At 41.0% G+C, this 12,522-nt stretch overlaps 1 protein-coding gene across 3 annotated transcripts in view; it reads right to left on the bottom strand.

Moving 5' to 3' along the window:
- The window catches only part of ARHGAP15 (Rho GTPase activating protein 15), a 441,049-nt gene that overhangs the window by 66,042 nt on the left and 362,485 nt on the right, over positions 1–12,522 (bottom strand). The gene's annotated exons all lie outside the window — the stretch shown is intronic.

The raw sequence follows: 12,522 nt of genomic DNA, 5'->3' as shown, positions 1-12,522 counted from the left end.
CTACAGCTTCAAAGAGAAAACACTTATCTTGGAACAAATCCTACTAACATTTCATTCGGTGGTTACTGTCTCCACAGTTTTGATAGCTCTCTGCAGAGGATTTGTATTCGCACAGTGGGCCAGGTTTTTTTTATGGTAATACACTTAAACTTGCATGCTGGAGTCTGAGTGCATGAGGTGCTCCCAATCTACAGTATGAAGAAAAATGAGCAAAGAACTCAGCTGCAGAACATGTGGGTTAGTTCTGGGTGAATGTGGAGCTACAGATGCAAATCAAACATGAGCAGAGAAAAACACCATTCTAAAAGTGGCACTTGGTAGCCAAGGGTTGGAACTGCAGAAGCGTGTATAAAATTGCCTGCTGGGCAAGCCCTCTCTGACGCTCTCTCCCTTTTTTTTTTAATAAACAAAAAGAACTGCTGAAGCTTGCATGCTTCCCTCACTTGCCCTCAGCACTCACTTTAGTCTTGTAGGCACCCAAGTGTTTTTCTCTCAGTCCCCCTTTCTCCTTGACAGCAGCTGCAGCAGTTAGTGATGGTGGACAGGACATTTTGGTTGGAGATTTTAGCTCTTTTCATGGTTCACCCCACACTCCTTCTGCACCCATTACATGACACCTTGACTATGTGCTAACTCCAGACCTTCTGCCTTTTACTACCAGTGCTATGCTTGACACTGCCTTATTGCCATGTGCATGGTCAGGATGGCTCTCTCCATTAGCTCACTATGCTAACCAGAGAGGATCATACCACTTTGGAAGATGTTTTCTTTTTGCTTTGGAGTCAAGATTCCTGTTATTATCTGTTATGACAGATCAGTGAGCTCCACAAGGATTTATGCAGACATGCACTTGCATCTAAACACTTCTAGTTATCCCCGATCTTTTAGGTCACTAAAATCTTGAAAAAGTCTGCATGTCCACTTGGCTAAGGTCATTTTCTTTTTATGGTTGAGTAAAATACAATTTGATTTTAAGCAACATTATAATGGTAAGTGTAGGCATGTAGATTTTGTGCCTGGGCTGGTAAATTTTAAGGTGATTTGCACGGCAGCACTATTTGCATACATTGTTTTATTTGTTAAGGGCCAGATTATGAAACCCTTAGTTACATTAGTGATCATACAGGCAGAGTTATTGATGTCTGTGAAATCACTCGTGTGAGTAACTGCTCATCAAGGTGAGTAAGGGGTTTTCAATCTGGACCTACTATAGACATAGCCTACATGAGCCAAGTTAACAGACTTGCATTTTCATATTAAAGAGAATTGAACAGCAACTGTTTGACTTTTGGGGAAGAATCGTGTTATTTTATTCAGTTTTAAGATCATGGATATTTAAAATTTAATACTTGTGCTGTGTGTACAGTGGAGCCCACTTACAGAAATACCATTTAACAGAAGAAAAATACAAGTGAAGTGCGATGAATTTTTGCTGAACAGGTTGCCTTTGTACTGCCTATTCACTGCCATCACTTTAAAAGGGAGGCAGACTCGTGGTATTACTTATTTCTTCCATTCCCTCACTTTTTCTTACTTGTCTCCTCTTTTCAGCTGTCATCCAGTACAGCAGGTGCACGTACAGCTGCCAAGGATGCTTTTCCATGGCCAGATTGTCAGGTTTTCCAGCAGCAGGTTTCCACAATTTGTGTCCCTCAAGAGACAGTATAAACCACATTAACTTTGACTGAACTCTGTCCCACTCTTGGTAGGAACACAGAACCTGCCCTCATACTTAAACACCAGTCTGATTTGACGAATGTTTCATGCAACCACATTTCAAACTGTGTTCACTGTATGTATTCTCTGTAGTACTTGTGTTAGCATGTGACTGCCCACCCTAGCAACATGGTATTATTTCTTCTCCCTGACTGGGTATGTGCTGCTGTAATAAATGAGCAGGTTCTGGCTAAGTCACCGGATGTTTGATTCTCTCTGGGAGAGAGCGGGACTAGTTGGTGGAGTTTTTAAAACATTTAAACTCCCCCACCCCCCTGCTTTATCAGCCACTTGAATCAGGCCTCATCAGAGATATCACTTTTGGAAAAATTAGGCTGCTGTAATGTTTTATTGATTTAAAATTAATTTCTCCTATCACTCTTGCATAAAGTGACTGAGGTTGACACATGCCTACATGGTCCCAGCTACTAAAGGTATTGCCTTACCTTGTTTGTTTAACTGCCATTTTACTAGGTCTGTAGCCAAGGGGACTGGCATAGTCCTTGCTGTGAAGGCTGCAGTCACATATCCTCTCACAGCTGGTGTACATGAATGCAGCCCAGATTGTGCTCTCATTCATGCCAGAAACCAAAGTGGTCTGGGGTAATAAGGAAACACAAATGTAGCACCTTTCCCTCCTAACCTCAGGCACTGCAGTTAGCACAACTCGGCTAGACCAAAGGATCATGAGTGTTTAATTTACTGGTCTTCAATTTTCAGTGACCCATCATCATTCACCCCAGTAAATATCAAATTAGTAATTTCGGTGTAGATGCAAATGTGCATTCCAACGTCTGATCCCCAAGACAGCTTCCGTGTCAGAATTTTGGCCAGAGGCTGAGGAACAACATAGTCACCTTCTTCTCTGTTGCTAAGCGGTGTCCCATATACAACAGTATTTCATGTATAGTGTGCTGGGACTGGAACGGCAGGATCTCCTATATGGCAGGGAGGTATACAGACAGAAGAGAAGGACACAGCATGGGAGATCAACCAACACCTCTCATCTATGTCATTTTTTTCTCTCATAGCAAGTTCCTTTTTCCTTTCCTCTCAGGTCCTCTTCTCCTTATCAAGGGCTCCTTCATCTTCTCTTTAACCAGGCTGTGTGTGAATGTGCAGAAGTCTCCAAGAAAGGTTCAATTTTGCAATTATAGGATTCTGAAGGTGTGGCTGTATTAGCTGCTTTCCCTCAAGCCCTTATTCCTCCTAACACGAACGTTGCTCCCTCAGGGTGGAAGCTGCACCCATTGCTGACAATGAGGAGAAACAGCTTTCTCCATCAGAGCCTCCAAGTAATTGCACAGGGCTGAAGTATCCAACCTGCCCTCATCAGAACTTCAGTTCACTTGTCTTTCGCAGCAATCTCATCACAGGTGATAAGTGTTTCCTCATCCTTTTTTGTTTCTCTTTCCCTCCAAAATGGACTGCCTCAAACTTCTCTCCCTCTTTCCTCCTCCATTCTCTCCCTCTCTGAACTCCCTCCTCCACTACTAACCCCACAGATGAAATTCTTAGTGGGTTGATTCTTTGCTTCCTTTGCCCCCTCCCAAATTTTTTCTTAATCACATACCAAATTTAGGCTACAAAACCAAAATCCATTTGCTATGACTGTTTGCATGGACAGCATTTCACTCTGCTGAATATTTGCGAAAAGTGAGTACAACAGGTGTGCAATATGCAATCTGGTTTTAAATTCACTGCAACATTTGCAAATATTCTTCTTGATATTCACTTAGCTCTTATACTGTGTAACACCAATGAAGAATCACTGGCGCACCAGGACTGAATCTGGCTGTAAATTAGAAACACACTTTTTTTCAAATGAAATTGAGACACACTTTTCATATGGGTATTTTTGGACCAAATGACATTCCTTCTAAAGAGCCAGTGGCTGTTTCCTCTCCTCCACAGATATGGAATGCTGTAAGTACAGCAGTTCCATGGAGTGTAGGAGAATGGAAAAAGCATTTAGTTTTAGTAATGTATAAAAGTGTAGACAAATTTAATGGATTGTCAGACTGGTTAAAACAAAGATAAAGATAAAGACAGGATTAAAGCTGAATAAGATCCTGTGAAAGAATATGCAGTCTAGGGATTTTGGAGACAAGGCATGCTTCAGCATGATCCTTTCTATTAGCACCTACCTACAAGAACCGGTTTCAAAACACTACCCTGGCCTTATGGCACACTGTTATGCTCTACCTTTAAAGGGGTTCTCATTGAAAAGATTACCACAGATTGGGGTCCAGTAATTTATTGTCTAAGCAATAAACCATTCATAACAAAGACACCTGTGCAAGCCAGTTGGCTGTAGTCATTCTTGTTTAACATTTAATTATGAATATAATTAGCATGAGTTAAGAGACAGGCCAGGCACGAGCAATAAAATTTCCAATATGCTAAGAAAAAAACAACAACCCCCAAATACAACAACAAAATATGCAAGATACTGGTGAGAATATGTCCCTGCTGTGCAAATGTATAACCCCCCCCCCCCCCCAAAAAAAAACTATGCTAAATATAATTTCATTTAAAATTTTAGTTGCCTTGATACAGTGCAGCAGAAGATATCTTAAAAGTCTGCCCTATTTTAGAGTTCTGGTTACTGTAAGCATAATTTTTTAGAATTTTTTTTTTGTTCCTCTTATTGTTAAGGCAATTTGTTACCATCAGCTTTTTACATTCAACAAGCATTTTCTGTTAAGTGTCTCAGGAACTTTGCTTTCCTCCCTCTTCTCTTTGAAGTGGAACATAACCCATTACATGATGCCTCAAAAAAAGTTTGAGTAAGGGTCAGCATAAAGTCCACAGAAAAGAAAACAAAGATGCTGGACTGAGATTTTTCTCAAAAATCTTACCTGAGCAATATTTGCAGCATAGCTTTGGGCTAGCCAAAGAAAGGAAGTAGCAAAATACTGCGAAAGATCTCTTTTTAGAGGCGGATTTTCATGCTCAAAAGAAAAAAACAAAACAAACAAACATCTAGAGCCAGCTTTAGTTTTAGACGAGTATTTTGCAAGCTTACTGCTTATGATGACTCTGTGCAATAGATATCAATCCTGATTTGCAGGACCTTTTTTCATTTCTTACCAAACATACATGTGGTCCTGCAAGCACTCTGTGTGCAAGAAAGGAAAAAATTACCTGTGAATTTTCATTCTACCCTTTGTTATCTTTTAACCAGTTATTGAGCCGTGAGAGGACCTTCCCTCTTATTCCATGACTGCTTAGTTTGGTTAGTAGCCTATGGTGAGCGACCTTGTCAAAGGCTTTCTGCAAGTCCAAATACATTATATCAACTGGATCACCCTTGTCCCAGGAGTGCCAGAAGGTCCCTAAAAGTGGGGTGGCTACTGGTGCCCAAACTGTGGCCCTGCCCCCACGCTGCCCCTTGCTCTGAGGCCCTGCTCCCATGCTGCCTCTTTCCCCCAAGACCCTGCCACCTGCTTGCTCCTGTCCGCACCCTCCCCCCCCCCATTGCTTGCCCTTATAGCTGGTAAAAAGGGGGAGGACCATGGTCCTCTGAGGACCTACTCCCCCCATTCTGGTACTCCAGCCTTGTCCAAATGCTTGTTGACATTTTCAAATAATTCCAGTAGATTGGTGAGACATGATTTCCCTTTACAAAAGCCACGTTGAGTCTTCCCTAACATATCATGTTTTTCTATATATCTGATAATATTGTTCTTTACTATAGTTTCCCTGGTACTAAATTCAGGCTTACCAGCTTGTGATTGCCAGGATCACCTCTGGAGCTTTTTTTCGGCATTACATTAGCTACCCTCCAGTTATCTGGTACAGAGGCTGATTTAAGCGATAGATTACATATCACAGGTAGTTCTTCTGCAGTTTCACATTTGAGTTCTTTCGGAACTCTCTGAATGTCTCCCTGACGACAATAATACCCACTTCATGACCTCCTGTTGGAACCCGAGAGGCAAGAAGGGGATAAGTGGGAGGTCTATCTTCTAGGGAAGGGGAGCTGAACAATTTCATTCCCATGCTACCTGGATCTGAGCAGAGGAAAGACCATTGTACAGAATGAGGAGTGAGCTGCAGCCACTGGACACGAATGGCTCATTAGTATCAGCAGGAGCTGGCATCTTTCATGCAAGCTTAGGGTTTGCATACAAAACAGCTTGTGGGAAGGAGGTATGCTCTGCGGGCTTCTTAACCATCTCTGCACAGGCGTTGCCTTCCTCTTGGTTGCTACAGGGGACCTTGTCTTCCCCTGAGAGTAATAGGGATCCCATGCTTAGGGGAGAGGTAGAGGGGCTTTGCAAAAACTTACCCCCTTAGATGCTACTGGTTCTGGCTTGATCTAAGTGAAGGAGCTTCCATGTGGCCTGGTTTCTGTCTGCCATTTCAGAGGGGTAAGGGGAGGAAAGGTGCTGTCCCTCTACCCTTCTCAGTAGGCCAAAAGATTTTTTTTTTTTAGTTTAACAGTTTTGAGAAGAAAACTTCAAAGCCAACATAAAAGCCACTGAGAGGCATTTAGTTAATACTCTTTTAAAAATCTTGTGTAAGCTCTACTGCAAAGGGGACCCCTGAAGTCTGCCATGTGTGCCATTTGGAGGCAGATAATTCTGGAGAGCTCATCCTGAGGGGCAATCCTACACCCAGACTCAGAGCAAAGATCTGGTCTGCGTCTAGTTGCCATGGAGATGGGGAACACCCACTTTGAAGACAGTCTGACATGGAGGGGACAGAGAACACATTATTGTCACTGGTACCTTACCCAGATTTTGAAACAAGTCTCAAGTCCCAGTGGAAAAAAAACCACTTTAACCCTCAGCACTACACTATATCTAGGGTGAAATCATGGCCCCATTGAAGTCAATGACAAAACTCCCACTGACTTCACTGAAGCTAGGATTTCACCCTTGCTATTGTAAGACCAAAAGCAATGTTAAAGTATTGTGTACTTTTGCAAACAATGTAATTCATTTATTTTTCATTCCGGTAATACAGCTTGCTTCTGTATTGTATTTTTTCTGTGTTTTAAAAGAACATGACTTTATGGACTTTGAGATTGTCACATAGGACCAAGGGACATCAATTTTCCATCTGGCCAAAACAGTACTAAACTAAAATCTAACTTCCTTTATTAACTAAAAGAGTTGGCAGTAATATATCATGTTCAAAATCCTAAGCATCAATCTTCTTAAATTTTCATATATAATAGGACTATGCCAAACACTGTAGGGTCAATAGTAATGACATTCCTAATTCCACTTAGCTTGCACAAAAAGACACTCACAGATATGAGGTGGTGTCTTATTACTGGTTAATTGACAGGACATGTGTGAAGTCATTTGAAGAGAGTGTTAATGGTCCATAGGAGCAACCAAGGCCAAAGGAGGAAAACACACTAAGGGACTGTAGGTGGGAAGCCCATAGCAATAGGAAATTACAATTTCATTCAGAAAATTGTTTGGAATAGGAAGAGCAGATCAAAATTCCATAGTCATCCAGAGATACTTAAAATACCATCTAGCCGGTGTCTGGATTAATTCTGCTTTCCAAAAAAGCAGAATGCTATTTACATTTCCAGGTGAATCTGATGCAAAGCTCTCTGTCACTCCTCTCCATGAAATGCATCACAATCCTGGACTCACATAAAAGGAAGAAATAGCTTCTGAGAACCTGGCAGATTTTTGTGCTTATTGGGTTGGCCCACTTCATAGCTGAGACTCTGAAAGTCTGAAACCTTAGTACATCTGAGATGGCATTAGTTACAGAGCTATCCTTTTTATTATGCATATTTCAAATTTAAAGCTGTAACATGGTTGTGGCTCAAGACCACAACTATTCTTTGTAATGAAATTAAAGCAGACTTGAAAATAAGAACAGATGAAGAGAGAAGAATGAAAAATGCTGAAGATGCAGAAGGACTGAAAACAAGAAAAAGTAAATAAAAATTTGATTTGATGTCATCAAGAATTAATAAAAACATAATAGGTAACTAGATGGAAATATTTTGAAGAAAAGCTAGACAAAGATTAAATAGATTGTGACATTGGCAAAAATGTTCTTTTTAAAGGCTTTGACAACTAAAACTATTTTATTTTAATAAAAAAGAGCTGTGATATGATTCTTAAAAATAACTCAGATCTATGATACTTTTACGTTCTCCATTACCGAAGTATCTGAGTGCTTCATAATATTTAACACACTTCTCTTCCCAACACCTCTATGAGGTGGGGAAGTTATTTTCCTCCTTTTACAGCTGGGGAGCAGATGCACAGAGAAACTACAGGCTAGATCCACAAAGAGATTTAGGTTCCTAGCTGCCACTGTAGGAGTCCAAATCCAAAATTTAAATCTTCAAAACCTCTGCTCAGCTCTGCCTAAATTCTCTAGGTGCTTACATTTCTGCCAGTGGGTATGCAAAAAGCCATCTAAGACCTGATATTACTGAGCTGTTTGGTGCATATGTCTGGCTGGATTCACTAACTGGGTGTTCTCCCTCCTATCTCATTTGCAGTGCCTCATCTGGCAGGTAAGGTCAGAGCATGCCTAACCAACACAAAGCAAAGAGGTGGTGGTGCTCTCTTCTGTCTCAGGACCCAAAACATTCACCCAGGATGCGGGAGCCCAAGGTTTAAATCCTCCCTCTGCCTAATTGGAGGAGGACTGCTTGAAACTGAGTCTCCCACCTCTCAGTGGCTGGGATACAGGGTGTGTCTCTCAATCTCTCCTGTTGAAGCTGTGACATTTTGTATGAAATATTTAAATAGCTGTGGGAGCAGAGATTGGAACTGAGGTCTTCCAGGTGAGTGCACTAACCTCTAGGTTATAGATTCATTCTTTCCTTCTGGCCCACAGAGCTTGCACTCAGGTCTACTAAGTTCTAAGCTAGTGGCCTAATCACTGGACTATCCTCCCCCACTTAGATACTGATTAAACTACACAGCTACACTTCGGCACGTTAATGTCCATGCAGCTTTTCTCCTCTCATAAGGATCTGAGTATAGTATTCTTCACCTGAAATGATACCAGGCAGTAGGCATGATAACAAATACTTCTAGATTTGAACTCATTCTTTTGGGCTATACAATGAAGGTGAATCATTATACCACATGACCAAAGGCAAAGGACAAAATACACTTTTCTATGTTTTCTCCCTTATACTTTTACACAGGGCAAGTTAACTACCCATTAAAAATCTGTGTGCTGCTAGCAAATAGCTTAACCCTAGTGGATTTCTTTTGCACTGTCAGTGGCTAGAGTGGAATGGCAGAAGGCAATACAAATTAGATTCAGTGACAGAGGTGATTAAAACATTCAGACTTTGGTCCAGATTCTGTCATCCCTGCTCATGGTAAGCAGAATTTTACGTTGCAACAATCTTATTAAAGGTTTCAGAGTAACAGCCGTGTTAGTCTGTATTTGCAAAAAGAAAAGGAGTACTTGTGGCACCTTAGAGACTAACCAATTTATTTGAGCATAAGCTTTCGTGAGCTACAGCTCACTTCATCGGATGCATACTGTGGAATGCATACATACAGTATGCATCCGATGAAGTGAGCTGTAGCTCACGAAAGCTTATGCTCAAATAAATTGGTTAGTCTCTAAGGTGCCACAAGTCCTCCTTTTCTTTTTGCCAATCTTATTAAAATCTATGGGGCTACTCAGGGATTAAGGTGCTACTTAATGTAAATGTGGCAGAACCTAACCTTATATTAGCATTGTTGTACTTACATCACACATATACATGTGTACCCATAGTGACATGCTTGTGATGTGTAGGCGGAGTTCCAGAAATATTTGTGTATCTAATGGCCAGGACCTGATACGGTAGTGTATTCATTGGCTGAGGCCTTGTGATCTTCCACTCCTTACTGTTTGTAAATCTTCAAATATACTTCATAGGGGTAGTGATTACCCACATTCACCAGGGCAAGCAACACTGTATGATTTCCCTGAATTAACTTCTAATGTTATGGCCATATCAAAGTTTGTTTATAAGGGGGAATGGAATGTTGAGAGATGATTCAAGCAATCTGACTGACTAATACACAGTGTAGTAATTTTCTGGAGCTATCTACATACCAACTGAAGTCAAATGAAACTACATCATCCAGGGGGGAAAAATATCCATAGGCTTACTGTGTAAGTTACTTTTCATTTAATGCTTAAAATAGCATTAGCATAAGGATAGCATGAAAGTTCCTGGGAATTAACTTCTCCTACCTAGCAGGCTAAATCCTCAGGAAATGCCCTGCTTCTTGATTATTCCCAACTATTACAAATAGCAGGATTTTAGACTACTTCATCTTCCTCACCAAATACATGGAGCTAATTAGTGCTCAGTGCAGAACCCAAGGTTTGATGGTGGGGTGGGGTAGCTCTAAGTTACCTTTTGTCCTTTAATCCTAGGATTGTTTTGTCCTCTTCTGTAACTTAGGGCATGTCTTCACTAGCAATGTTAAAGCACTTCCACGGCAGCGCATTAACGTGGCTGTGTAGTCACGGCACCAGTGCTGGGAGAGAGCTCTTCCAGTGCTCTAAAAAACCCACCCCCACGAGAGGAATAGCTACCAGCTCTGGGATGTGCACTGTCTACACTGCCACGTTACAGCGCTGAAACTTGCAGCGCTCAGGGGTGTGTTTTTTCACACCCCTGAGCGAGAAAGTTGCAGCGCTGTAACGTGGCAGTGTAGACAAGGCCACAGTAAGGGCCCATGATGGCTGCTCTGCTGGTCCAGGATCACCAGAGTGTGCTGTGCTTTGGAAATACCCCCTGATGGAAACTAGGCATCAGTGACATAGACCCAGCTAGCTCATCTTTACACCACCCAGGGGACTCATCTACAGCAGGGGAATCCCACAATACTCACTTAAGGCAGCTTTCTATCTGCTTAGTGTTTACTGAGCAATGCAAACTAGCCAGACAGGGGCAGTGTCAAGGGTTTGGTCTCACCTCGTTCTCACTAAAGTCAATGAGAGTTTTGTAATTGATTTCAGTGGTATCATGAAAGGGCACCTATATTATCAAATGGATTATTAAAAGAACAACAAAAACCAACACCTCTCCATTCACACCTGACTCTAAGTCTAAAAACAATAAAAAGGTCCCATGCAGGTTGTTTTGTAAATAGTTAAGGTGATTTCTAGCTAATCAAAAGCATATGAAGGGACAGATACTATGATTGTAGGGGCCAGATATATAGATTGATTGAATAGATCTGATAGATTATATTAGGTGGATGGATTAGCTAGAAATCATCCCGAGGTGTAACAAAGGAAGCAGTAAGGACCAAGGATTACAAATAATAGCAAATAATGTTTTTATCAGACTGCTAGTATTTTATTCTTAGAAATAAACTGTCTTAAAACCTCTTCATAAACGTCTGTTCATTTGTCTATCAATGGTATAACAGCTTTCAGAATCAGAACAAGAATTAATAATAGTTAAAAGAGCAGAAACATTAATTTCTCATACATAAATATTAATGCATTAGTAAACAGACATGCCAAACCCATGGAAAAAAATGCAGAACTTGGGCTTGTTTTTGGCTTAATTGGCTTGTGAGTTGCTTGTTGGCTAGTTTTTGGCTTGTAGCTTGTTTGGCTTGTAGCTTGTTGCTTCTTTTTTTTTATCGGCTCCCAACAAGCAGCGGCAATGGAGGGAGAAAGTCAGGAGTGTACAGCGGGCCCACCACAGTCCCACACTGCATTCCGGTGGGATCTAGTCACGTAGAGCATTGGGGTTCTTAGAGATTGGCTTGATTTGGCCTTGTTTTAAAATGGGATTAGCTTGATTTCTGGCTTATTGTGAAAGTTGGGGTGCTTATTTACCCGCGTGAAAGTTGGCAACTGTGCTAGTAGGATGTGTGTGTGTGACAAGCTTTCAAATATTAATGCACAGATTTATTACTAGTTACCTGTTATTTTCATCAATAAGAGATGGCAAAAATGAGCCACTGGAATATTTCACATGTGAAGGCTAACACAAAGGGTGAGATCATAAGATAACGTGAAGGATGAGATCATGGAATCATGATAATGTGCTTCGGAATGTGATTTTGTTTTCTTCTGGCTCAGCTGAAGTACAAACACAAAGGACTGAAAGGGGTAGCGATAAGGGTGAAGAAAGCCTAGATTTAGCCCCAAAAGAGCAGTATTATGAGGGGGAGTCTGCACATCAGAAAGAAAAAGAGATTAAAGGCAGAGAATATGTATTAAATACTTGACTGTGGCATAAAGTAAATGGGATGTGAAGCAAAATGCACATCAGGTAGTGCCCCATGTATCTACTATATCCTCTTGAAGCACCAAAGATCCAACACTTCAAGAGGACATAGCAGGTAGATGGGGCACCACTTGAAGTGCATATTGGAACATCAATACTCCAAAGGAACTTCTCTTCATTCCAATGCAGCACAGAAACTGAAGCTGAACACAATAAGGAAATGGGTATACTTTATTTTTTTCCTCTTTGAGCATTACAGAGACTGTGAGATGTGACTGGATCAAACCCCAGAAGACAATCTTTAGTCCTATTTTTCTTGTGCTCTGAAAGAAGATGATGGGGGGCCATGGATTGAGCCTCTGAAAGTGAACTTTTACATGCTGAATTTTCTTTGCATTGTATATTTAACTACAGGATATCTTTAAGTAGCCGAGAGGGGAAGAGAAGGATTTTGAGAGATTTATTCAACTTCATTATATCTGATGCTAGTCATGAAGAGCTTTAGTTGAACCTAAACACTCTTATGAACATAAAATCAAATTAAACAGCACATTAAGGTTTCCATATTCTCTGACGGATGTGCGCGCGCGCACAACTCTCATTAA

This window comes from Chelonia mydas, chromosome 11 (assembly GCF_015237465.2).
Source record: "Chelonia mydas isolate rCheMyd1 chromosome 11, rCheMyd1.pri.v2, whole genome shotgun sequence".
In the NCBI taxonomy this organism is placed as follows: Eukaryota; Metazoa; Chordata; order Testudines; family Cheloniidae; genus Chelonia; species Chelonia mydas.
The sequence above is the reverse complement of the archived record's forward strand: the minus strand, read 5'-3'. Positions and strand labels throughout refer to the sequence as shown.